The following is a 24,039-nucleotide window of genomic DNA, read 5'->3' on the forward strand; positions in this document are numbered from 1 at the left end:
TACACAATTATATTGTCTAATGCAGTGGAATGTGCACCCCATGTATTCGCACCGTTCAAGGCTGTTTCAACTTTGTAGTGATAACCATGGGTAATACTCAAGGTGTGGGCCCACTGACTTTTTCAATGCCGTCTAACTGTTCCAGAAGTGCTAGCTCCTTTTCTACCTGGGGCCGCAGGTACAAGTGTCTATGGGCTTTGAGCTTCACTGACTTGTTAACGTGTGGTTTGTTAGAGGTGCATTGTAAGCATCCCAATCCCTGAAACAGGCTTTGAAAGTCTTTGATAATGTCTTATACATGACACTCGCTGGGCGAAAAAGACGAGGCCTAACAACGTAACCAGGTTCCGCCTCCCTAAGAGGTTACGTCAAATCTGACCTCAATCATGTACTACTGTTCTGTATTGTCGCTTATATTGTGCCTTCAAGGGCCTACCATATGTATTGATTTGAGTAGTTGTCATACCTAACGGTGGTTGAGGCAAGAGTGCTTGACATTGGTTTATGTTCTTCATATTGACATGTGCCTGTGTCAATCAGATCTTTCACTGTGGCATTCATTATGTCACTGTTTACAATTGCCTTGTCTCATGAATGACACCAAGATGTTATCATCTTCATATTCTTATTGACGCTGTCAGTAAGGCGTCATCGAGTGGGTGTTGACTGAGGTTCCTCTTCTATGGCACAGTGTCTGGTTGGGTCAGAACTGCACTGGGGTCTTTTGCTTCCTCTTTCCGCTCCTGCACACTTGTGTAAAATGGGTGACCTTGCCACATTTTGAATATGTCTTCCCCTGTGCTGGGCTGGCGGGTGCATGTGTCTCCAGTCCGCAGATACCGCACATCGATATTGTGTTTCTTGGTGCCCTGTTAGTTGTCAGGGCAGTGGTCTTTCTCTTATTGCACCCACCACCTCTTCTTTCACTTTCACCATTCCATTATGGCTGAGATGTGTTAGTGTTCCAGCAAGGGCCACTTCAATTTCTTCCTCTCTGCTATTGGAGAGCTCATGTGACCCTGCAAGTATTAGGCTACCTTTAAGCTTTACCCCTGGCTGATGCAGGATCATCTGTCTCAACACTTACAACTTGCACCCCTGAATAATTTGAGGTCCGACCTCCTTGTGCTGGTCGTCATCTGAATAGGTGCTGGCCATTTCCCTCAGGCTCTCAAAGTCGGGTTCAGCTGTGCATCAAAGTGTGCATTGAGAGTGGCAATAGCTGGATCACAGTGAAGGCTAGCCCTGTCGCTAGAAGGTTCTCGATGAGTTTATAGAATTCTTCACCTACAAACGTAACAGGAGCGATCTCTTCACAGTCCCATCCACTTCTGTAGAGGCGCAAAAGTAATTATGACAGCAGTCACAACATGGCGCACTTCTCACTTGCTGCAAAGGATCATGCTTCCCTGTGGTTCCCTTCAGAGGGGCGCAGTGCCACCACAGACCCTACCAAAAAGGAGAGCGGCTACACAGCAGGGAGATGAGGTCTATGTGTTCCTGTTTCTGAGCAGGCCCCATGAGACTGATGAGCTAAAGGTCTCCTCCCAGATGATGAGCAGGGTCAATGGTGAAAATGGAGATGCCAGCATCTTCCCAGTGGTCATGCAGGCAGTGCCTGTCCACAGCACCATTCAGGTGAGGTTCAGAGGAGATGGATTGCTCCACTGGTAGGTGCTGGTGGAAGGCAATCACAGGGAATGAGGGTCTGTGAAAGGGATTGATCCTCTGTCGCTAATGTAGAGTGCTATGCCAGCATAAAGTGAGGATCACTGACACACAAGTCTCTGTCTGGAAGCAGCTCTCTTTTATTTATCACCTTGGCTTTGCTAGCCATGGTGGTGTGTACATACATGAGATCCCCTTCAAGTGGGGCCGAGTGGCTCATACACAAGCGAGTAAAAGTCAGTGTGATAAAAAAAGGAAAATGACTGACAATGACTGCTGCCGACGTGTTTGGAATTCGAGTTGTTCCGCTTTTTCTTCAACTCGACTGGACGTGGCTCATCTTGGCTTAACTCGACCCCCAGTTATAGACACATCACAAGTCGCACTGGAGGCGCCTTCACTTCAGCACAGCCACAATGGCTGTCCCACTTCTCAGTGCTCCCCACAGTCCATGACGATGGAGAGAAAGCTGTGAGCATCAATGAGATCACTAGATAATGGCAAGCACAGAGGAGTCACAGCCCATTCATCCTCTTCTGTGGTCACAAAGTGTCACGATACGTTAAGGGGGCGGACCACTTATTCATAATGGAGCACTTTCGTAATTTTGCAAAGTCCCCCAGGCTAAATCAGGAAGTGGGAATACAGTTTAATAAACATTTACTGAACATTATGTGCCAGAGGAAAAATCGTGTCAACTTTGGATTGCTCACTTTTTTCCTGTAGATTGGATCTTTTAAAATGTGTTGTCCTTGGAAAATAATGAGGAACAATGAGACCAGGTCTTGGTACCTCATTGGAGCAAAAACGAGATCTTAATTGGGTGAGGAAGAGGGGAATGGGTATAATCCTGTGACCAGAACAGATAGAACAAAGCTTGTGATCTGGTTCAATCGGGGCCTTTCTTTGGAGCAGCAGCTTGCACCATCACTAAAGACACCAACTTCCAGTTAACAATGCTGTAAAGTTGCCTCACCTTTACTTTTTACCTTTACTTCTACTAACATTTGCTTCCCTGTAATTACTTTAACAGCAACTTCAATTTGTGCATTTACTGAATTCTACCATTACTCAAAGCACCAGAAAAAATGACTTTTCAGGTTGCTATAATTTGATGTTAAAGTACTTTTTTAAATTCAGGGTAAGTGCTTGCAATAATGTAAATAAATACTTTAAAAGAAATAATTAAGAAATAGTGTTGAAATAACATTATTATGTTTAATATATTTCTTTGACATAAATCAATAACATTTATTAGGGCTTATCTTTGTATTTAAATAATAAAAATAAATAAAAATAACTGTACTTAATTAAACATAAATTTAGGGTAAGCATTAGGGTTAGAATAAGGCTTATCATTTTTGCAATGTGATTTGATTTAATTTAGGATAACAATTAGTTTAATGTAAGTTAATTTAATTTAAATCAATTATTGTAATTACATTATTTGTAGCGCTTGAGTTAGCATTAGGACATCAAAACAATTATTATTTTTGTGACTAAATACAATATGGAAAATATAGTTAGGGTACAGTTAGTATTAATTATAATAAAACATAATGTAATTTCATTTAGAGATGAAGTTAGGGTTAGTGTTAAAATGAAGTAAATTATTATTTCAAATTGAAAATGGAATTTACATTTAGGGTTAGGGTAAATATTAATGCAACAGAATGTAAATACATTAGAAATAAGATTATGGAAATGGTTCTAATTATGGTACTGTTTACGAATAGTGAACACAGTTAATAAAGGGGAAAGTAAAGGGCACAAAGTAAATACAGTTTCAATGTTATTGACAGGCGGTAAAAGTAAAAATAGGGCAAAGTAAAAGTGAGGCAGTAAAAGAAGTAGTGGAAGTGAAAATGTACAACCAACGAGAGGAGTTATTTTTCTCTTCCTTAGTAAGCATTGAAATGAGCTCACCTCTCCACTCATTCTCTCCTGGCTGGACTAATGAAATGAAATGAAAATGAAATGAAATGAAATTAACTGAAAATGAAATGAAATGAACTGGCTAGACTAGTGCTCGGATGAAAGAGATTCAGACGCTCAAGAGGATCCAAAACCAAACTTTATGACTGCCTGAACTTGATGCAATTGCATCATATCTCCCGGGCTGCAAACGGGTTCCACTGGCTCAGGTTAGAGCAAAGAATTAAATTCACGATTCTATGCATTGAATTCTGAGTGGATATGAAAGAGAGACCACAATACCTTCTAAACATGCCCACCGCTATGTTTGGAGAAAGCCTTAGGATCAGGTAACTCAAAGAGAGTCATCCAATTGTCTTTCGACTGCAAGAGAAAGGTTGGGAAATCATCAGGCTAGTAGGACCTGTATTTTCAATCAATTGTACTCACTTTCTGAAGGGCTTACCTCGTTTTCCAGGACTTAGAAAAGCATTAAAGACACATCTTTTTAACGAGCCCTTCAACACTGCCTACATCACCATCAGGGTCAAGCGCCCTCAGGTACGACCTGGCCCTTTCAACCCTCACACCCCATCATTTGGTCAAGAGTTGTAAACGATCTGTTCACCTATTCATCTGCAGTAGATTCTGTTTCTTGATCCGCATTGTCTTAAACAAGAAAGCTGCAAAGTGACCAAAAGGCAGTATGTGGGTTATAAGACCAGCAAGAAAATCAATCAGTACAATAGTCACTGAATGAATATTTTCATATATGTCTCAATTCCAAAGGTATTGTTCACTCATCCAAACTCATTAAGTCACCAGTAAACCAACGCATGAATTGATGTTATGTGACACAAACTATTTGAATATTAGTTTTTTGCTATCCTCAAGAATATTAACTTATTCAAAAAGTAGATTGCTAGACAGATATCATCAGAAGCTAACAGAGTTATGTTTTACTACAAATATTTATTGGTTTCCTACTTATGCATTTACAATTCAGGTTTGATGGCTTTTAACAGGCTGTGAATACTATGTTTCATACTGAAATACACATGATTCAAAAGAAAAGGCTATTTGTGTATATTCCACAGGCGGAGATCACATTGATATAAAGTGCTTATATCAGTAGTTTCAAAATTTACCCGGAGATTTTGAAAGTGCATGGACTGTAATACCTTTGGAAATCATTTATTATGAGCATGCAAGGATGTGTTACAAATCCTTTGTTTAAAATTATAATGGGGCCAATTCATAAAAGCATTTGTATGAGCACTGTCGTGGTATTGCAGAAGTACTCTTTTACGCACTCCTACATGCCTTTGTGAATCTGCCCCAAAACATCCAACACCCTTTTAGTAAAAGTGCAAAGAGGGCATAGTCCTTTCTTGTTTACTAAATACATATTCCCAGAATATTCCCTTTTTAGTTGATTTGGGGCTAATTCATATACAAAAGCTTGTAAAATTATGTAAAACAGTACTACAGGATGACTGCTTTACGTACTCTTACATGAATATGAATTGGCCACCATGTGTTTAAATAAAGAGAGAGTAAACTTTTCCCTTTGAGATATGTTGCACACTATATCAGCAGGGACCAACCTCAGTCACCCTATATTCTCTTTATTCTCCCAAGCATTAAAAGTTTCCAAGTCTGGATTGGAAGTCTATGATTTTTCAGCCCTACATAAGCAAGACTCCAAATAAAGAAAAATGCAACATGCTGTTTGATAAGAAACCAGGGTTGCTTCATGATGTCACCCAAGACACGGACCAAGTGTGCAACTCCAGGTTTTGCTTTGTTGCCATATTAGTACTATTATTTATATAATTTGCACACGCCTGTATAAGTAATACACCAAATCTGCATAGATCATACATAGAGAATAGCAAAATTACAATACAAGCTTGTCGCAAAAGGACATGCATCCCTATATGCGATTGCACAGGAGTACAATTCTTCATTTGTGTTGTTCATAGTAGCAAATAGAAGCTGACTAAGCATAATGTAAGAGAGTATAATACATGTGCAAAAAAGGTACATTGAGACTGGGAATACAAAAGTGAGAGAAGAGTAGGCAACGGCATAAGATGTAAGTTGCGGTTATAACTACAATGTGGTAAACTTTTGAAAATGTATAAACATTTGGGAAAAACATGCCATTCTAATCCATGTGTCTAAATTGTACCAAATTTCAAGAACCTGTAATCTGGAAGGATGGCGCAACCAAAAACACTTGGACAATCATGGAATTGGAAAAGTCAATTTTGATAGAACACCTCTGCAATGCAGCTATATGCAACCCCTTTAGCTTCAGCCTTACAGCCTAATCATTGTTTCACTAGACTTATAATAATGCTAACAAATCCAATGCGCAAAACTCCTACCAGCAAACCACCCTGCCCTAAAGTCATTCAAAACTTCAATCACACAGTCTTCACATACTGGTTTCCATCAGACTCATACTGCACCCATTGTTTCCCTTTCATGCTCAAAACATCACCGTCATCAATCCACGTATATCACATCCCCTCAGTCTGGAGTCATTCTCCCTTGCGATAACCCCAACTGAACAGATTTATTACCAAATCACAGGAAAGTACATAAATATATTTCCCATCATTCATCTGCAGAGGAACTGATATCACAGGTTTCCTGCATAACCAGCTTTAAAATAAGAAGCCAATCAAAACGACGTTGTTTTCCATCCTGCATCTGCACAGGAAGGGACATCACTGGACTTACCATCTTCCTTCTCCAAAGGAAGCAACATTTTTGGTTTCCCCCCAAAATCTTCTTTAAAAGTAGCCACTCAAGAGGATTTCATTTCCCATCATTTATTTGCACAGAAAGTGACCCCACTGGACTTCCCATGATAGATCTGAATAGGAAGTGACATTGCTGATTCTCCGCCACAGCCATCTGTAAAAGAAGAAGCCAAGCAAAAGGACTTCATTTCCCATCATCCATATGCCAAGAACTGACAACGCTGGATTTCCCACCAGTAATCTCCAGGGGGCGTGACATCACTGGTTTCTCACCAAAACCATCTTTAAAAAACAGAAGTCAAGCAAAATGACTTCATTTCCAATTATCCACCTGCACAGGAATTCACATCATTGGATTCCCATGGATTCCCCATCATCCATCTGCACAGGAAGTGACATCACTAGCTTTGCACCATCCTTCTGCACAGGAAATGACTGCACTAGTGGCAATACACCATGTACCAGACATCGAAGACCTCTGGTACGAAGCTTGACACGCTCTTCATCCTAGAAGCATGGGTCAAAGACTTCTCCACAGGCAACCTAATAATTGAACTGATCTCTGACCCTATCAAATCCACATTCGACATCAACACCCTTCTAAACAGCTTCAACAGTTTTTTGGGGAAACTATATCAATACCCATGTCCCAATTAAAGCATGTAAATGCAGAAGCTCTCAGCACCCCAGTACTTGAAAGATCTTGCTGACAATAAAAGCTGCCTTCGCAGACAGGAAAGAAACTGGAAAAAAACCAGAACTCTTGATGACCTTATAATACTGAAGTCCCTCCACGTAACCCATAGACAGCTCCTCACATTGGTCCAAGAAAAGTACTATACCAACACATTCAATGAAGCCACCAAAAGATTCAGAATTTATTTTAAGTTAATCAACCACGGCATGAACCCCTGCCTGGCCCATCTCTTCCTCACTCCACAGAAAAGTGCAATGCTATCAACTCTTTCTACCGTGAAAAAATACAGAATATATGACACCAAGCCTGCTTCATCTCTTAAACCCACTCATTCCCATAGAATCCAGCGAAGGCCAGCCTCCAGGGCTCTATCTTTTTTAAATCTCACTGACATATTCAAGTCCCTCAAACCCACGTCTTCTGAATATGATGTCTAACCCTTCAACAAAACTCTCTCTGGCCTCTCAGCCCCACTTACCACTGTCAATGCCTCCCTCACTCAAAGCATCTTCTCAGATTACCTCAAAACAAAACAGATTATCCCACTCCTAAAGAAAACTACAATAGACCATGAGGCCCTCACCAACTACCTGCCCATCACTCGCCTACCATTCATCTGAAACTTTATTGACAAAGCAGCCTATGTTAACCTCTAAGATCACATCAATAATACTAAGGGTGGGCGTAGTTCGCGAAGTAGCACTTCGCGAAGCTACGCACAGTGAATTTTGCACTACGCGAGCTACGCGTAGCACTTCGCGAACTGCGTAGTAACATGTTCGCACTGTGCAAGATGTTGTTTTCAATGATTGCACAGTGCGGACAAGCAACTGGCACTGTGCAATCATTGAAAATGGCATCTTGCACAGTGCGAGCTGTAGTTTTCTGCTGCTCGAGTAGATTTTTACTCGAGCGGCAGCTTTCTCAACGCGAACTGGTAGTTTCTCATCGCGAGCGGTCGCGAGCATACGCGACCCCTCGCAATGAGAAACCTGACCTCCTCGCGTTGGGAATCTCGCCGGGAGGTTTATTATTTATGCTTGCGATCGGCAACTTGATGTTGCTGATCGCGAACAAGGAAAAAGTCTCGCCGGGATGTCATTTTATTTGCTCGCGGTCGCCAACTTGACTTTGAGGACCGAGAGCAAGCAAAAAATGACCGCAGTACTACGCAACACTACGCTACGCGTGTTCGCACTGTGCTACGTGCAGTTCGCGTAGTGCCAAGTAGCGCGAACTTCGCAAACTACGCGAGCGTAGCGTAGTGTTTCGCCCAGGCTTAAATAATACCCATCTCCTGCGCGGCTACCAGTTTTGCTTCATATGACCCTGCAGCACAGACACCCGCATCTTACACATCATAGACAATGACTTCCTGACCAAAGAGGAAGATGACCCCTGGCTCCTCATATTGCTGGACCTCTCAGCTACAGTTGACACAGTTTATCATCCCTCCCTCATACGCACCCTGTAGTCTCAAATGGGATTCACCAGCAATGTCCTTTACTGGTTCTCCACGTACCATTCCAATCAACACCAGTGTATTCATTTGAGCATCTCTAGGTCTCAAAAGATTCATATCACTTGTGAAATCTACCAGGGTTCCATGTTGCCTCCTGTCACCTTCAACTACTACTCTGATCTGCTCTGTGCTCTACACACAGATAACAGCATAAAGAGTCACCAATAATGCAATGATACACAACTCTACTTGAAAGTGTCCTCTGTTTCAGACATCTAACACTTCACACAATACCTGAACATCATTCAACCATGGATGTCTAGCACCTACCTAAAGCTCAACATACTTAAGACAGAATTCCAGCTATTTGCTAAGAAAAGCAAAGAAACAGTACATTTGTATTCCTCCTGGACTCCAACATCACCCTCAAGGAACACATTGCCAAAAAAACGAAGACATCCTGGAACCAGATCTTGTTTTTGAAGAATGTGACACCATTTCTTCCAGAAAGCAATCTTAGAACTGCTGTTCAAGCCCTCATACACTTGCATCTGGTTGTTAGTAGCCACCTGCTCCATGGCTTTCAACACTTCACACTGGCACCACTTAAAGGCATCCTACATGCGCCAACACGTCTCCTGCAGGCCTGGAAGAAATATGACCATGTCATCCTCATCCTGAAGGAACTCCAGTGGCTACACTTGCCAGCCCGCATCATCTTCAGAACTAGCTGCATCATTTACAAAGCCAGCATGACCTGCACTCCAACTTATTTGGCAGACAAGCTCACCATCTTGTAGCCAACACACAATCAGACTGCAGACAAAGAAGTGTAAAAAAGAAAAAACTAAGTTGCAGGTCTTTCCCATCTATGCACTTGAGATCTGGACCAGCAAATGTTTCTGCATCAGGTCTGCCAATCCTGTGCCAAGTTAGGAAGGATATAAGGTGTCACTTCTCCAAACAACAGTACCTCACAATGTATTAACCATCCATAACCCTATATGCTTGTCTTTGAGCCTGTACAGAGCTCTGCTACCTCTTGACTAGGTTTATGCTATAGAAATACTACATACATACGTACATATATACATGCATTTTATAATCCCCCACATGACTTTCACTCTGCCAACTAGGATAAACCAAATGTGTTCCTGCCCTACTCCTCACCATTTGTACCCAAACCAATTTTCCCATACCCCAAAACACTAAATCTGTAACTTCTAACCCAATGCTTTTGTTATTGTCAAGTGAAGTTCCATCAGATATTATTATTTGGCCAAAAAGAAGATAGGTGCTCTCCTTCCTGTTTAAACAAGTTGCCATCTTCAGGTACTTGCTTCAAAACCCTAACTTACAAACCTCATAACTTCTCACCCAATACTTCAGCTATGGCCAAGTGACGCTCCGTCAGTTAATATTCATTCTCCAAAAAGACAGGTGCACTCTGTTCTGTCTAAACAAGTTGCCATCTTCATAGTAAAATGCACGAGACAAAGTTTTTTTTATACATAAGAAAGCACTTGTTTGTAAAACAGTCACATAAGTGAATAACTGCTACATTTAAAGTTTTTATTGCAAGCTTATAGTGGCCAAATTTAAGTGGAAGCGTGTGTTCGTTTTTTCTTTCAATGTTTGTATCATATATTCAGTATATGTTTAACTCACTCCTTCTCCTGTCCTGACAGCATTTATGTTTCTAGGTTATCCTGCTTTCTACTCGTTGTAACATTTGTAAAGAGCTCTGATACCCTTCCAGGGTCTAGTTTGCTCTATATAAAACTTTATAAATAACTAAATAAATGTACGATATTCACATGCTTCAAAACACTAAAGCGCAGCCTTGTAGCTTCAGTGGCAGCTCCCATCCTAAAGGAGTATGTATACCATAACCCTCTACCGCAATGCCCAGCTTGATTAACAATATGCACAAATCGTTCAGCGTTTGAAACTGAGCCAGCTTCACCCTATTCTGATAAAGAAATATCTGCCCGCTCAAGGTAAAAAATATATGCCATTCTCTCACCGAGCAGTACATGTGCTCGCCATTTCAATAAAGGACAACTTCCTGCCCCTACCTACCTAGTCTGTTCTTTAGTTCCATTTAGCTATAACCTTACCCTGTTCTGGCATTCATCATCAGCACCCTGCAAGCCCATCTCACCTCATCAACATAGCAACTCTGAAACTCAGAATGCTCCAAAAGAGCACCATATCAAACATAATGCAAATAACAAAGTATTCCTACTCAATGAACAAATCTCTTGTAAACAAACAACTAGCCTTCCCAAAATAGCATGTTATAGGCCTTCTCTTATCGCCCACACACCCTTTCTCCGGGGCTCATCCAGCCAATATCCGACATCCACGTCCCCCTGCATAAGGCTCATAGCCACAGAAAAACTTATCATAAAATGTGATACCCCACTAATTATACAGTAATTGTGTAAAAGTCTTTCTCAATCTGTGACATAAAGAAAAGCACCACATCATATCTCCAGTTCATCCCGTCTACCCCATCATTCCTCGATTGCGCCCACTTTCCAAAAATTCCCTCCATGCCTGTCAATAGGCTTTCTTTGTAGAAACAGTAAAACATCTATCAACCAACTGCCCAGTCCTAAGCATCCCAGATCCCAGACCTCCAGTGGGTTCCCTGTCTTCTGTGCTGCTCCTCCCGGTGCAAGTTCATGGAACCTCTTCTACTGCAAATGAGACAATCAATCTTCAACATTATTGTCCATCCAAGAAACATACCTTGCTCTAAAAACAATATTATTGAGCAGGCGCTTGTCTACAAAATGGAGCGCAACAAAGGCTCTGGGGCCCAAAGAAGCTCAGCAGATCTGGTTGTCCAGAGATTCCTCCAAAGGGATCCTGGGGGAGGAAGAGCAAGAACTCTCGCTAAAGGATGTAATGGAGGCCATCACAGGGGTCAAAACCTCACTAGAGCACAAAATGGACACCATGGCGATTGACATTAACCTTATCAGGGCCGACCTGTGGAAGCTCAATGAAAAGGTCAAACAGGTAGAAATAACAAACTCCAGTCTCGTTGGTGATGTCATGCAATTGCAGGGGGAGGTACGCGAGCTCCAAGACTCTCGCAAACTCACAGATCTCAAGCTGGAAGATTACGAAGGCTGTCTCCGGCGCAACAACCTCCGCATTCTGGGTGTTCCATAAAAATCAGAGGGGCAATCCCCGGATCTTTTTGTTGAGGACCTCATTCTCAAACATCTACAACCCAAAGGCCTAAGTAAAGTTTTTGGTTATCGAACGAGCCCACAGGGTCCCGGGCGGCCGTCCCAAACCGGGTGCTCCCCCGTGGCCCGTGCTGGCTCGGGTCTTGAACTATCGGGACAGAGATGTTATCCTCCAGAACTCCAGAGCAGGGGCCCTCCTTCGCTATGAAAACACGGACATCTCCTTCTTTCCGGATTTTACACAGAGAATACAGAGACAAAGGAGATCATTTCTATCGGTGAAACGTGCACTCAGAGAAAGAGGGCTTAAATACTCGATGCTGTTCCCAGCGCGCCTACGGGTCGAGGCGGAGGGCAGAGCGTGGTTTTTCGAGCAACCTGAGGTAGTGGCGGAGTGGATTGAACATCGCGGAATGAGGAGTCCGAACGACCGCAGTGGCAGAGAGAGCTTGGACAGTCGACCTGCTTGAGACTGAGACCTGGCTGTCGGCGGCTTTTGAACCGAGTAACTGTGACCTGGTGTGGGGTGAGTCGGGGAGGGTGGTTTCTTGGTGTTTGATTGTTGGGGCCTGTAGACTTAGATGGTATGAAGAGATTTGCTTTCATAGGGACCTACGTGTGACATGGTCGAGGGTAGGGACACGGAGCACTTTAAATTCCCCCCTTTTTCTTCACTTTTGAATTCCGACGGGCGACAGGCACTCTGCAAGTTTTCGATGGGCAGTTGTACGCCCAGAGTGCAGGGAAGCGGGGTGGGGGGTTGTTGGGCGGGGGTGTTTTGTTATGTTCTTTTTGTGTTCTTTATTTCAGCAACAACTATTGTAATTTTAGACAGGGAAGTAGACACACACATTACACTCTCCGTAAAGGGGATGAAAATTTTCGACTGGCCATGGCTGCACGAGATGGCTTCGGGATTAAATTGTTAAGCTGGAATGTCAACGGGCTGGAGGATAAGATAAAGCGTAGTGTTGTCTTCCAATACATCAAGCATCATGCCCCTGATGTAGTCTTGCTTCAGGAAACGCATCTTATTGGTAATGCATGCAAGGCCCTACACCGAGGGGGTTATAGACTGTTGGCTCATGCAGGATTTACTTCTAGCTCACGAGGGGTGGGTATTATGATGAAGAAATCTTTCCCCCTGGCACTACAGCAGACCTGGACAGATGATCGAGGGCGATACATTGGGGTTACGGGCACATGGGAAGGTCAATCCATCACACTCCTATCGGTTAATGTGCCCCCGGCCTACAAGCCACAACCTTTAGGGACCTAGGGGCGATCCTGTTAGCTATTCCGGAGGGTCTGTTAATATTGGGAGGGGACCTGAATTCAGTGGTCTCGGGTACACTAGATAGACATCCACCACGTGCAGCTAGCTCCTATACCTGTTGGCTCCCCGACTTCCTTGAGACTATGGGGTTGGTGGATGGTTGGAGGTCCTATCACCCAAACACAGTGCAACTCACCTTTCATTCCGGGGCCCATGGGAGCCTCTCGCGTATAGATTATTTCCTCATACCAGCATCCCAAATTGCCCACATTCATGAAATTAAACATCTTGCAAGAGGCATTTCTGACCACTCGCCAATTTGGCTCCACGTGGTTCCCAGCTACAGACAGGTGGGACAGGTGGCCCCCATCAACCCGTGGTATTTCCGAGATCCAGAAATCCGCAAGGAACTCCTAGCGGCTATAGATAATAATTTTATTGAGAATGAGGGTTTGGTGGAATCCCCACAGACCCTATGAGAGGCCTTCAAATCTGTGATTCGGGGTCAGGCTCTCTCTTTAATATCGGGAAAAAAGAGAGAGCGTCGGACGGAAATGGAAGCCATTGAGACGGAGATTAGCCAATTGGAGGCGGACCTGATTTCAGACGACACACCTGATAAACGTCACCAACTCACTCTGAAACAGCAGGAATTTAGAGCGTTGGTGACTGAGCAGGCTAAAGCCCTGGGAGAGCTGTGCAGGGATGGTTGTATGAGATGGGAGACAAAGCCGGGAAATTGCTAGCATGGTTAGACAAGAAAGAGTGGGCCAGCCGGCTGGTGCCCGAGCTCCATGGACAGGGGGGTGAGGCCCTCACGAATCCCCAAGACATTGTGGACAGGTTTGCAGCCCACTTCGGCCCTGTTTACTCCTCAATGACTCTTTATTCCGTGGAGGACTCCCGCCAGATGTTAGTCGATATAACGTTGCCCAAGCTGTTGGTTACTGACTGCGACTTTCTAGATAGTGCCATATCCAATGAGGAAATAGCCACAGCAACCAGATCCCTCAAATCGGGTAAAGCCACTGGCCCCAATGCATTACCGATCGAACTCTACAAACTCAAACCAGACAGGCTGGCCCCTTATCTTAAGACCATGTATGAGGATGCCAGAAACACAGGGGGCCTACCGATAGACCAGAGGACGGCAACCATAATCACTATACACAAGAAAGGGAAGCCCAAGACTGCATGCGGGTCGTACCGGCCAATTTCCCTTTTAAATGCGGAACCCAAAATCCTGGCTAAACTGCTGGCTAACCGGCTGATCACAGTGCTCGAGGCACTGGTCCATCCAGACCAATCGGGTTTTATACTGCATCGAAACACTGCACTTAACTTGTGTAGGGTACATGGTGTTCTGGGCAGGGCAGCCTCCATCGTGGAGACCGTCATTATAGTATCTCTCGATACAACCATGGCCTTCGACACCATTGAATGGCCGTATCTTTGGGTGGGGTTGGAGAAGATGGGATTTGGCCCGAAGTATATTCAGTGGGTGCAACTTTTATATGCTCAACCTCTTGCTCAAGTGGTTGTCAACAACAAAAAGTCTGCAACCTTTGAGTTATCTAGGGGGACCAGGCAGGGCTGTCCATTGTCCCCCCTCCTGTTTGCTCTTGCACTAGAATCACTGGCGGCCTGGATACGCAGAGACCCAATGATTCGAGGCATGCGCTGGTCTCTGGAATGGGAAGACCGAATCTCCCTGTACGCAGACGATATTCTGCTTTATCTGACGTACCCGAGGCGGTCCTTGATTGTGGTTCTAGATATCCTCACAGTCTTCGGCAGAATTTTCCAGATACTCCATCAACTGGAGTAAGTCCTTACTGTTTGTGGTGGCGGGAGAGCAGCCGGTCCCACCGCAGGGGTGCCCAATACAGATATGCACTGACGGCTTCAAGTACCTGGGGATCTTCCTTTCCCTGGATCCCTCACTTCGCTATGCCCAGAATTTACACCCCCCTTTACTTAGGCTGCGAAAAGACATAAATAACTGGAAGTCACTCCCCCTTTCCTTACTGGGAAAGGCGGCACTTTTTAAAATGATGTCCCTGCCTCAGTTTTTGTATGTCCTGAAAAATTCCTTTGACCCAGTCCCGGCCTCTTACTTCAGGGAGGTGGAGGGCCTCCAGCGGGATTTGTTATGAGATGGAAAGCCACGTATCGCTCTTGGCAAACTCTTCCTGAACTGGTATGATGGGGGCATTAGTCTCCCTGACATTAAAAAGTATTATTGGCCGGCTCATTTGGCCTCCATTAATTACGGTACCTACGCACGACCCGAAGATCCAGGCTATAACATGGATAGGTGGCTGCTCTCTGGTGGGAATTACAATAGAGCCCTTTATTCCAAATCGCGACGCTTTCCATTAACAGGCCCCACCAAACACTCAGTACATGTCTGGCAGACAGCCTCTAAAGGCCTGGGATGGAAGCGTAAACTTACACTTGCTACACCATTATGGGACTCAGAACAGCTGGGTAGTTTGTGGAAAAGTAAGGGGTTTGACAAGTGGGATCTCATAGGCCTTTCGCGGGTTGGTGACCTGTGGGATAAGACGGACGTCAAATCATTCTCAACACTGCAACAAAAATTTGAATTGGCTGATTCTGAACTTTTCCGGTACACACAGGTTAGGCATGCCCTATATTCTTACTGGCAGCGTGGCACCACCTCTCCCGAGTCCTCCCCACTGGAAGATAGAGTCCTAGATGGCCATATCCCAGACAGGACTATCTCTCTGATATATAAAAAACGTATAAATAATATGCCAGATCCTCTTCACACACTTCGAGAGAAATGGTCCCAAGATGGTATTGGAATGGACGACGAGGAATGGCAGGACGCCGTTTCCTCGCTCAGAGTCGTGGCCATACTGGCTCGCCTCCGATTGGTGCAGCTAAAAATCTGTCATAGGGTTTATGTGACAGGACCTCAGCTGGTACGAATGGGAAGATGGGACGAGGGTGAGTGCAGATGGGGCTGTGGCACTTTTATGCATTTAATTTGGGAAAGCGAGTATGTGCAAAAGTATTGGAGCTCCATACACGATACCATTAATGCAGTCTTGTCCACATGTCTTCACCTGGAAGCCTGTAGATGCTAAATGATTACACAACACAGTGGGTTACCTTGGGGCTAATGATTGCCAAGAGAAATATTTCCCAGCGATGGGGAGCGCAGCTCCCACCTACAGTGCGAGATTGGGAGAAAGATTTGGACTGGTCAATGTTTCGGGAGAAAATGGTGTATGTGGCCCGAGGGTGTCCTAAGAAGTGGACTCGAGTGTGGGGTCTGTGGAATACCTATCGGGGGGATATATGTCAACCTCCTCTTGCCACACGTAATGGAGAACCCCCTTCGCCCTAGACTTTCCAGGCTCTATTCTATAATGTTTTCTGTGGCCTATTGTGGTAGTGTTGCCGGAATTGCTACTTCCTCTGTAATGTGATTGAAATGCTGATTTTTGTTAATGAAAAGTATTTGAAAAAAAAAAAACACAATGTCCGATAAAAAGCATGCGAAATTTAGGTGCCCCCAAGAAGCTCTTACCTTCCTCAACGTTAGCTTTTTGGCCACTAAGGCCCCCTCCAGCAATGCCAATAACTTCACAATTTTGTTCTGAGACAAACACACTTCCATCTTCATCCTGCAGAATTCTACCCCCAATTAAGTAAGTGACATGGAGGGGCCCTCTGTTTTCTTAAAAGCCAAGGTTACACAGACATCCTACATTGATTCCTGAAAATCGTGTAGTGCCCCACCACATTCAGCAGATGACTCTGTCCACAACAAAAAATCATCTAAATCAAGGGTCTCCAACCAGTAGCTTGTGAGCTACTGTAGCTCTCAAGCTGCCCCTGAGTAGCTCACATGTGCGTAGACCAGCTTATTAAATTAGAAAGCTATTAGTAGCTCTCAATATGTTTGATCAAACATAAATAGCTCTCAGTACAGAAAAGGCTGGAGACCCCTGACCTAAATAGTGGGTTACCTGTTACACACCAGCCCAGAACCTAAAGAACCAGTGTAAAAACCTGTTAAACATTTCAAAGAGGGTGCATAAAACAGCAAAACCACTCCACTGTTTGCCCAGAGTCATCGCTAAACTAGTCAAGCTACAAACTCCTCATCATACGGTAGCAATGCCACTCACATAGTCAAACTTGACTCTCCGCTCAATGTCCATGTACTTGAACAACATAGCGCATCACTCTGGGTGGCGTTCGCAGTACATGCTATTATAGATCAAAAAGCTGACATCCATTTTTCTATGCCCAAAAGCACCCTTAATCTCCTCACCAGTTCCCACGCCTCCTACTTATAACCTTCCTTGGCCTGAATCTCATGATTAAACAACTTGAAAACATCCACAAACTCCACTATACATATCTTTCCTGTGGTTGCTTGTGACAAGAGTGACCCCCCAAAGACTTCACAATAGCCATATAAGACAACCTTTTTCCTTTCACCTTTCTCACCCTCGTCTCCTGTCTTACCGTCCTTGGAAACCTCTGGTTTTTGGTCCTCCTCATTTATGCTGATCTCCCTCAAGAGATTTTTGCGCCACTCAATTTCCCACTGCTTCCTTCATCATAGTCTGATACTAATGCAACTGGTGCCTCTTGTATTCCCTCTCCTACCTTGTCTTCACTGAAACCATTTTGATCACCTTTTCCTCTGTTGTTCCTGCCACTTCACAACCCCTACCTTTTTTCCTATCTGCTCTCTGACAGCCAGTTTCCTTGTCTTTCCTTGCCGAATAGCCGTTGATGCTTCTCAAAAGCTGTTCTCTTCCACAGCTTTCCTTTTTCTGTCATCATCCCGACTCTGAAAACACTAGTGCCTACTCTCACATGAACACCCTTCTTTACATACTTGTGCACCACCAAATAGTGACCTCTTCTGAAACAGTCACCTCTTGCACCATAATCTCTCCTTTCTCCATCTCCGCATCACTCTCCTCAGCCATAATCCAGCTGTTCCTTCACCCGACCCAGCGTCAAGCCCACCAACACAGCCATCACTCTCAATGACATCCTTGTTCATGCTAGGCATCACTCCATTACCCACACCACCACCCATCACACAAAGCCATTTTACGTTTGACATTGCTATTAGGGAGGTCACCAGGGACCTCTTCCTCACTTCAGACCAGCACCCACAAGCTGTGCAAATCTTTGCTGGGGACTGCAAGCCGTTACTGGAATACCTCTGCACCACTGAACCAACAGGCCTTCTAGCGCCGCCCGACATGGAAGTGTCACCTCGTCCTGAAACCCCACAAGCCGCTCTAGACCTTTCCTGCACTAGATCCTCCTCACCTTCCTCCTCTAACCAAACCCATCTTATTTTCATCTTCTCCACTATTAATGCACCCTTATCTTCCCCTTCACATTAAATATGCTCTGTCTCACCTGCCTTGCCCATCAAACGCTCCTCAATCTCTGCACCATCACACAATCTCGATAACTTTTGGGACCTTGTTTCTGGCTTGCCCATCATCTCAAATGGCCTGCCAAATGCACTCAAGTGCCCCTTTCCTCTATGTGCCTTCATCACTATAACGCGCCTCTAAACACTGCCTGTTGCTCCTACCCTACTCCACCCTGCCACTTACTATGTTACAAGGAGTGCTGCCGTATTTGTTGAGATTTTTGCTGTGCTGCAATCTTTGTTGATATTTTTGCAGTGACTCACCACACTCTTGTATTGTGTGCCAATGGCACCTCCAGTGATGCCAAGATGCACCCGACTGAAAAGAACCAAATAGTCTGAAACAGGTTTTGGGTTGTTTGAATTCCGGTTCAGACTGGACCTGACTTGGCAGTTCAGGTTGAACTTTTCTATAGGAGCAGGACCAAGGCTGATTTGCTTGTGGCTGGGTCTAATCTGAGGTGGCATGATGGGCAGAAACATTATGGACTGATATGCAGCCAAAGTAATTGCCAGTGGCTGGGATTAATTCAGGCATTCCATACACCACTTTCTTGTAGTTTTGCTTCCCAAGGGAGACAGGAATGCCTTGAAGGTGGTCTCAAGCTCACTGTTTCATTGGAACCAGACTGCACCTGACTAAAGCAGCTCAAATAGGCTGAAACAGGTTGTGGGTTCTTTGTGCTCGGACTCAGAGCTGCGTTGACAGTGCAGGCTAGACTGTTCCAGTCAGAGCAGAAACAAGGCTAATTTGCATATGGATGGGCATAATCTGAGATGGCCTGGTGGGCAAAACAATAATGGCTTAGGATAAGGCTCTGAGTAATAACCAATAGCTGAAATTCATTCAAAATTTCCATCCATCAGTTTTTTTTTTTGTAATTTTCCTGTGTCATTGCCTCAGGTGCCCCCAGGCCGTTGGCAGAGCATACTGCAGTCTTCTCACCATGCGGCCCACCATCAACATGATGCAGGCTGCTTTCTGCAGATGGTCCACCTCTTAATACAGCACACTCCACCACAACTCATACAGCGGTTGCCCATGAGGAAACACTCATCCGTGTAGTCTTGAGTGACCCAGAAAGTGATTTAACCTGACCACATGCAGGTAAGGATCCTGATGGGAACCACTCTGTGGTGATCTTGCATCCATTCCATCATAGTACCATGTCACTGGAATGTAGAATGTACTGTGTGAGGCTGTAGTTCAAGGATTCCAGATGATACAGTTACTCTGGGACTGCAGCAGCTGTGGTTAATAAATACACATCCTGAAGTATTCCTGTCTCCTGCTATTTACTGCGTTATACTTCACTACACACTCTGATGCTCCAGCGATGCTGATTTGATTTGATTTGATTTAATGATTTATAAATCGCGCGTTTGCCCATGGGCGTCTTGGTGCTGAGTAGATACAGAGAATACCTGGGATGCTACCTCTATTTCTCCCACAACCTCTTCAACCTTGCTCTTACCACCCCTCACATCGCCCCCTCTTGTTGAACCTAGCCTGCATGCTGAGCAAGTGCCCTCTGCCACAATTACCCCTGCACAGCATCCCTCATGCATTGTATTTGTGTGACTCATGCCTATTCCAAACCCCCATTTTTAATCAGGTCCTCCCTGCCCGAGGCCGGGCGGGAGGACCCTACTAGCCATTGTTCTCTACTGCCTACCAACCACTATACCACCAAACGCTTCCTTACACTAACACTACCTATGACACTCACTAACCTCACCTTCAATTCCCCACCTGCTTGTCCAAAACACAAACAGCTTCCCCTGACCTTTCTCGAGGCGTGGAAAAAGTTGAAGAGAATGCCACCACCCAGAGGTTCCCAGATGACCTATCCTAGCCCTACCCACAATCTAGCCAATCAACTTATCGCCTGAGTAACCTGGACCACCCTTCCGAAATTCCTGGGGAGGGGAGACGTCATCATCCTCAACTCCCTCTGGCATAGGTGCTGGAAGTAGGGGTGCTGAAGGTGCTGCAGCCCCCCAGAAATATTCATGCTGGAACTCAAAAGGTGAATGAGCAATGAAAATGCCTTTAAATTGCGTGTTTATTTTGTCACATTTGCTGTGCGTTCAAAGGCGAGGTCAAACATCAGGCTATATCTTCTGACACCTTGCTCCTTCTTCGAAACCTGAGTGTACTTCTATTTCTCTGACTGTAAAGTGAGAGGATTTTGTAAAAGTGATCTAGTTGACAATCCTGCTGGGGTAGATGAATCGAAAAGAAAGGATGTATCATTTCAGGTTATTTCGATCACACAACATTTAAGTTTCACTGAAATATGCACATTTATCAAATTGTTTCAGCAGTTAGGAAAGCACAAATGAAGCCCTTTTTGTATTTCTGAAGTGTGATGAAAACAATGATTTTAATAGGAGCAAAACAAATCAAGTCATTTCACCCGTTTTCAAAACATTATACGGTATACAGTTTTCTTTAAACACTTGCACTGCCCTCACGCCCAAGCGCCCACCTGAAAATAATAAGAACCACTTTACGAATGAATATGACCCTATTTATACTGAAGATGTTTCACTATGTCCATTTTCCAGGACGGGGAGGACGACTTAGGCGCATCCACCACGGCACTCTTTCAGCCCAAGTAAGTGCGCAGTATGTTTTACACATGACACCTCCAAAATAGGGTGGAAACATTTGGTGGTTTAAAAGCAGGCACCTGCCAGGTCTGCGGCAGCGCTGAACTAATGTGGTGAATAATGATGTTTACATATCTATCTACTTATAGATTGGCCCGAGACCCTCGCCTCACCCGACTCCTATGAGGCCCTTGCATACCATGAGGCATTTATAAAAACAGAAAACACTTTTGAGAATTAGCCCTTAAGGACACCTCTATCCGACCTGTTCCTACAAATTAAACCTAAAAATGAGGAGCAACTGATCCAATGGTGGGTAAAATTCAGTATTCAATATGCCTTACCACACGCAAAATAATGGAGTCCCTAGACCTAACTCATCCTTCCTACCAGTCCTAGACTTGCTTTTAACCCCTTTTGCAAGGACCAATCACAGCGTTTTATGGTTAATAAACTGCTCACCACCAGAATACGGAGAGAAGTGCATGCAACCCCAGAGTGCCGTCACAGTGTTACCTGCACTCACCAGAAGTAGTTGCATGATAACAAGGATAGCCTCACATTGGGAATACAGTCACAGATATCACAAAATGTTTGCACATAAATCTTATGCTCTGACTTTTTTCCTTTTTTTCCCCAAGTAACAGGCACAAAACACGCCTGTATAAAAGACTTTGTTATACAGAAAGAACGAAGATGCTTGATGAAAGTGTACTTATGGAAATATTGAAGAACCACATAAGGGCTCTGACAACTAAGGTCCTGATGAAGGCCAAGGACCCAGAAGGGCAACAAAGTGCGAAACATGTCAACCACCTAAGTGTGACGCTAAGGAATGTTAGTACGTCCAAACATCACCACTTTCAGCTTTTTAATCTTACCTCTTGTCCACATTCAAATTCACTTTTTAAGGTGTAGAAGGTAATTTTATATTTCACTGCACAGATCCCACGAGTTTCTCCCTCCTGATGGAGGCATTACTCAACTGGTTAAGCGAGTACCCAGGTGTGGGAACCCAATGATGACTCTGCCCAATTAACACCCTAGTGGCAATCTCTTACACCACTGGCGGTAATTACAGGTCGAGGGAAAATACCCAAGAGACTCTGATGCCAAGACCAGTACAGTTCACTCTCGTTTGATTTATGACAGTTTCTCATAATCTAAATCAATTAATTTAAAGAACTCAAGAAATAGTTTGGGCTTGTGTTTTCGATTATGCTGAATACCGCTGTCGTGTTTTGATTGCAATAAAGATTTTTTTTTTAAACAATAAAAAGTTATGGCTGTTTCCTAATGCAATAAATTACTTTTTAAGTCAGAATCGAATGAGTTGCCACTTAATTAAAAAATCCCAAACTCCCCGTGCTTTTGTTTTGGCCCGGTCTTGAAAATAAGAACAATAAATTGAACTGTGGTTTAAGGCTAACATACGTTTGCAATCTGTAAACTGCTATATTTCTCTTTTTTTTTTTGCAAAACAACTTATCCTTAACTGTTACACATGTGGCGCCCTGCCAAATTCCAGAAAAATCCGGTTGTTGTGAATAGCTCGCAACCTGACACGCCCCCACCCTGCTAGCCACTGATTTCTTACTAAGAAAACGCGCAAGAAGCAGTCGGTTTCCTAGAAATACAGAGTAGCCTCCAGAAGACTCCAGTTAAGGGGCGGTGGGCTCTCTTAGCCAATCAGAATGCTCCGAGGTTTGCTGACGAAAGGAAATCAAAAACAAGACCGAACATTCCGGTTGACCTCCAGTGGAAATACGCCTTCTAAGCACAAACCGCCAGCTCGAGCTGGAATGTAGTGCAGCAGGGGCGCTGCTACTTGTTTGACGTCCCCGTTCAATACTGCAGCGTGTCTGGCCGCTTTCGAAGTTTATACAAAATCGAGTGTAGCTGGTAATCGAGGAAATCGGTGCGCGCCACATCAACTCTGCCGCTAGGAGTACAGGTGGCGAGCCAACAAATTAACAGCGAGCCGAGCCAGAGCCGGAACGACGGTCTGTCTGAGCTCGGGGAGCCCATGTGTGAGCTGAGTTGAAAATGAATAGCAGGTAAACAGTGCGAGAAACACCATGTAAGACTCGAAAACGTGTATAACATACAGAAGCGTTCTAATTTAGTACATCTGGGTATATAACTGCATTTAACGTGTGTTAAATGTGACAGTTTAAAAAAAATGAATTAAAAAATATCCATGGCCCCATATCCCCCGCCTTGACAACAATGGGGCAGATTTATGAGCCCCTTGCGCCACTTTTGCGTCACTTTTCCCATGTTAAAAGTGACGCAAAAGTGGCGCAAGGGACTCATAAATCTGCCCCAATGTCTTTAGTGAATTAAAAGACAAGTCAGTTGCCAAGTGCACCCTCTCTGTGGCCTCGATTCTTAGAGCAACATTATTATAATTGTATTTATATAGTGCTTACTACCCCTGATGAGGCGTTGAAGTGCTTTATGGCGAGTAGCACACTACTTCGGTATAGTCGAGGGGTTGGAATGGGTTGGGGTATATTGGAGTGGGGTGAATTGGATTGGAGTGGAGTAGTTTGATTTGCAATGGGGTGGATTGGAGTGGAGTGGGTAGATTGAATTGGTGTGGGGTGGATTGGATTAGAGTGGGGTGATTGGGGTGGGGTGATTGGATGAGGTGAGGTGATTTGGAATGGCATGGGGTGGATTGTTTTGGATTGCAGTGGGGAGGACTGTTTTGGATTGGAGTGGACAGATTTGTTTTGGATTGTAGTGGTGTACATTCTTTTGGATTGGAGTGGAGCATACATACTGTTATGGATTGGAGTGGAGCAGATTGTTTTGGATTGGAGTGGGGAGGATTGGATTGGAGTGGGGCGAATTGTTTGGGATTGGAGTGGGGCAGTTTTTTTGGGATTGGAGTGGGGCAGATTGTTTTGGATTGAGTGGGGCAGATCTTTTGGATTGAGTGGGGCAGATTGTTTTGGATTGGAGTGGAAAGATT

The 24,039-nt window shown here is 44.3% G+C and overlaps 1 protein-coding gene and 1 long non-coding RNA gene across 7 annotated transcripts in view; one reads left to right on the plus strand and one right to left on the minus strand.

Annotated features, from left to right (window-relative positions):
• Positions 1-24,039, minus strand: part of LPIN1 (lipin 1) — a 421,902-nt gene that overhangs the window by 289,090 nt on the left and 108,773 nt on the right. The gene's annotated exons all lie outside the window — the stretch shown is intronic.
• Positions 22,819-24,039, plus strand: part of LOC146816796 (uncharacterized) — a 91,071-nt gene continuing 89,850 nt past the window's right edge. The window contains exon 1 of the long non-coding RNA XR_014962941.1: positions 22,819-23,116. This is a non-coding gene — a long non-coding RNA (uncharacterized LOC146816796). The remainder of the gene's footprint in view (positions 23,117-24,039) is intronic.

This window comes from Triturus cristatus, chromosome 6 (assembly GCF_964204655.1).
Source record: "Triturus cristatus chromosome 6, aTriCri1.1, whole genome shotgun sequence".
NCBI lineage: Eukaryota > Metazoa > Chordata > Amphibia > Caudata > Salamandridae > Triturus > Triturus cristatus.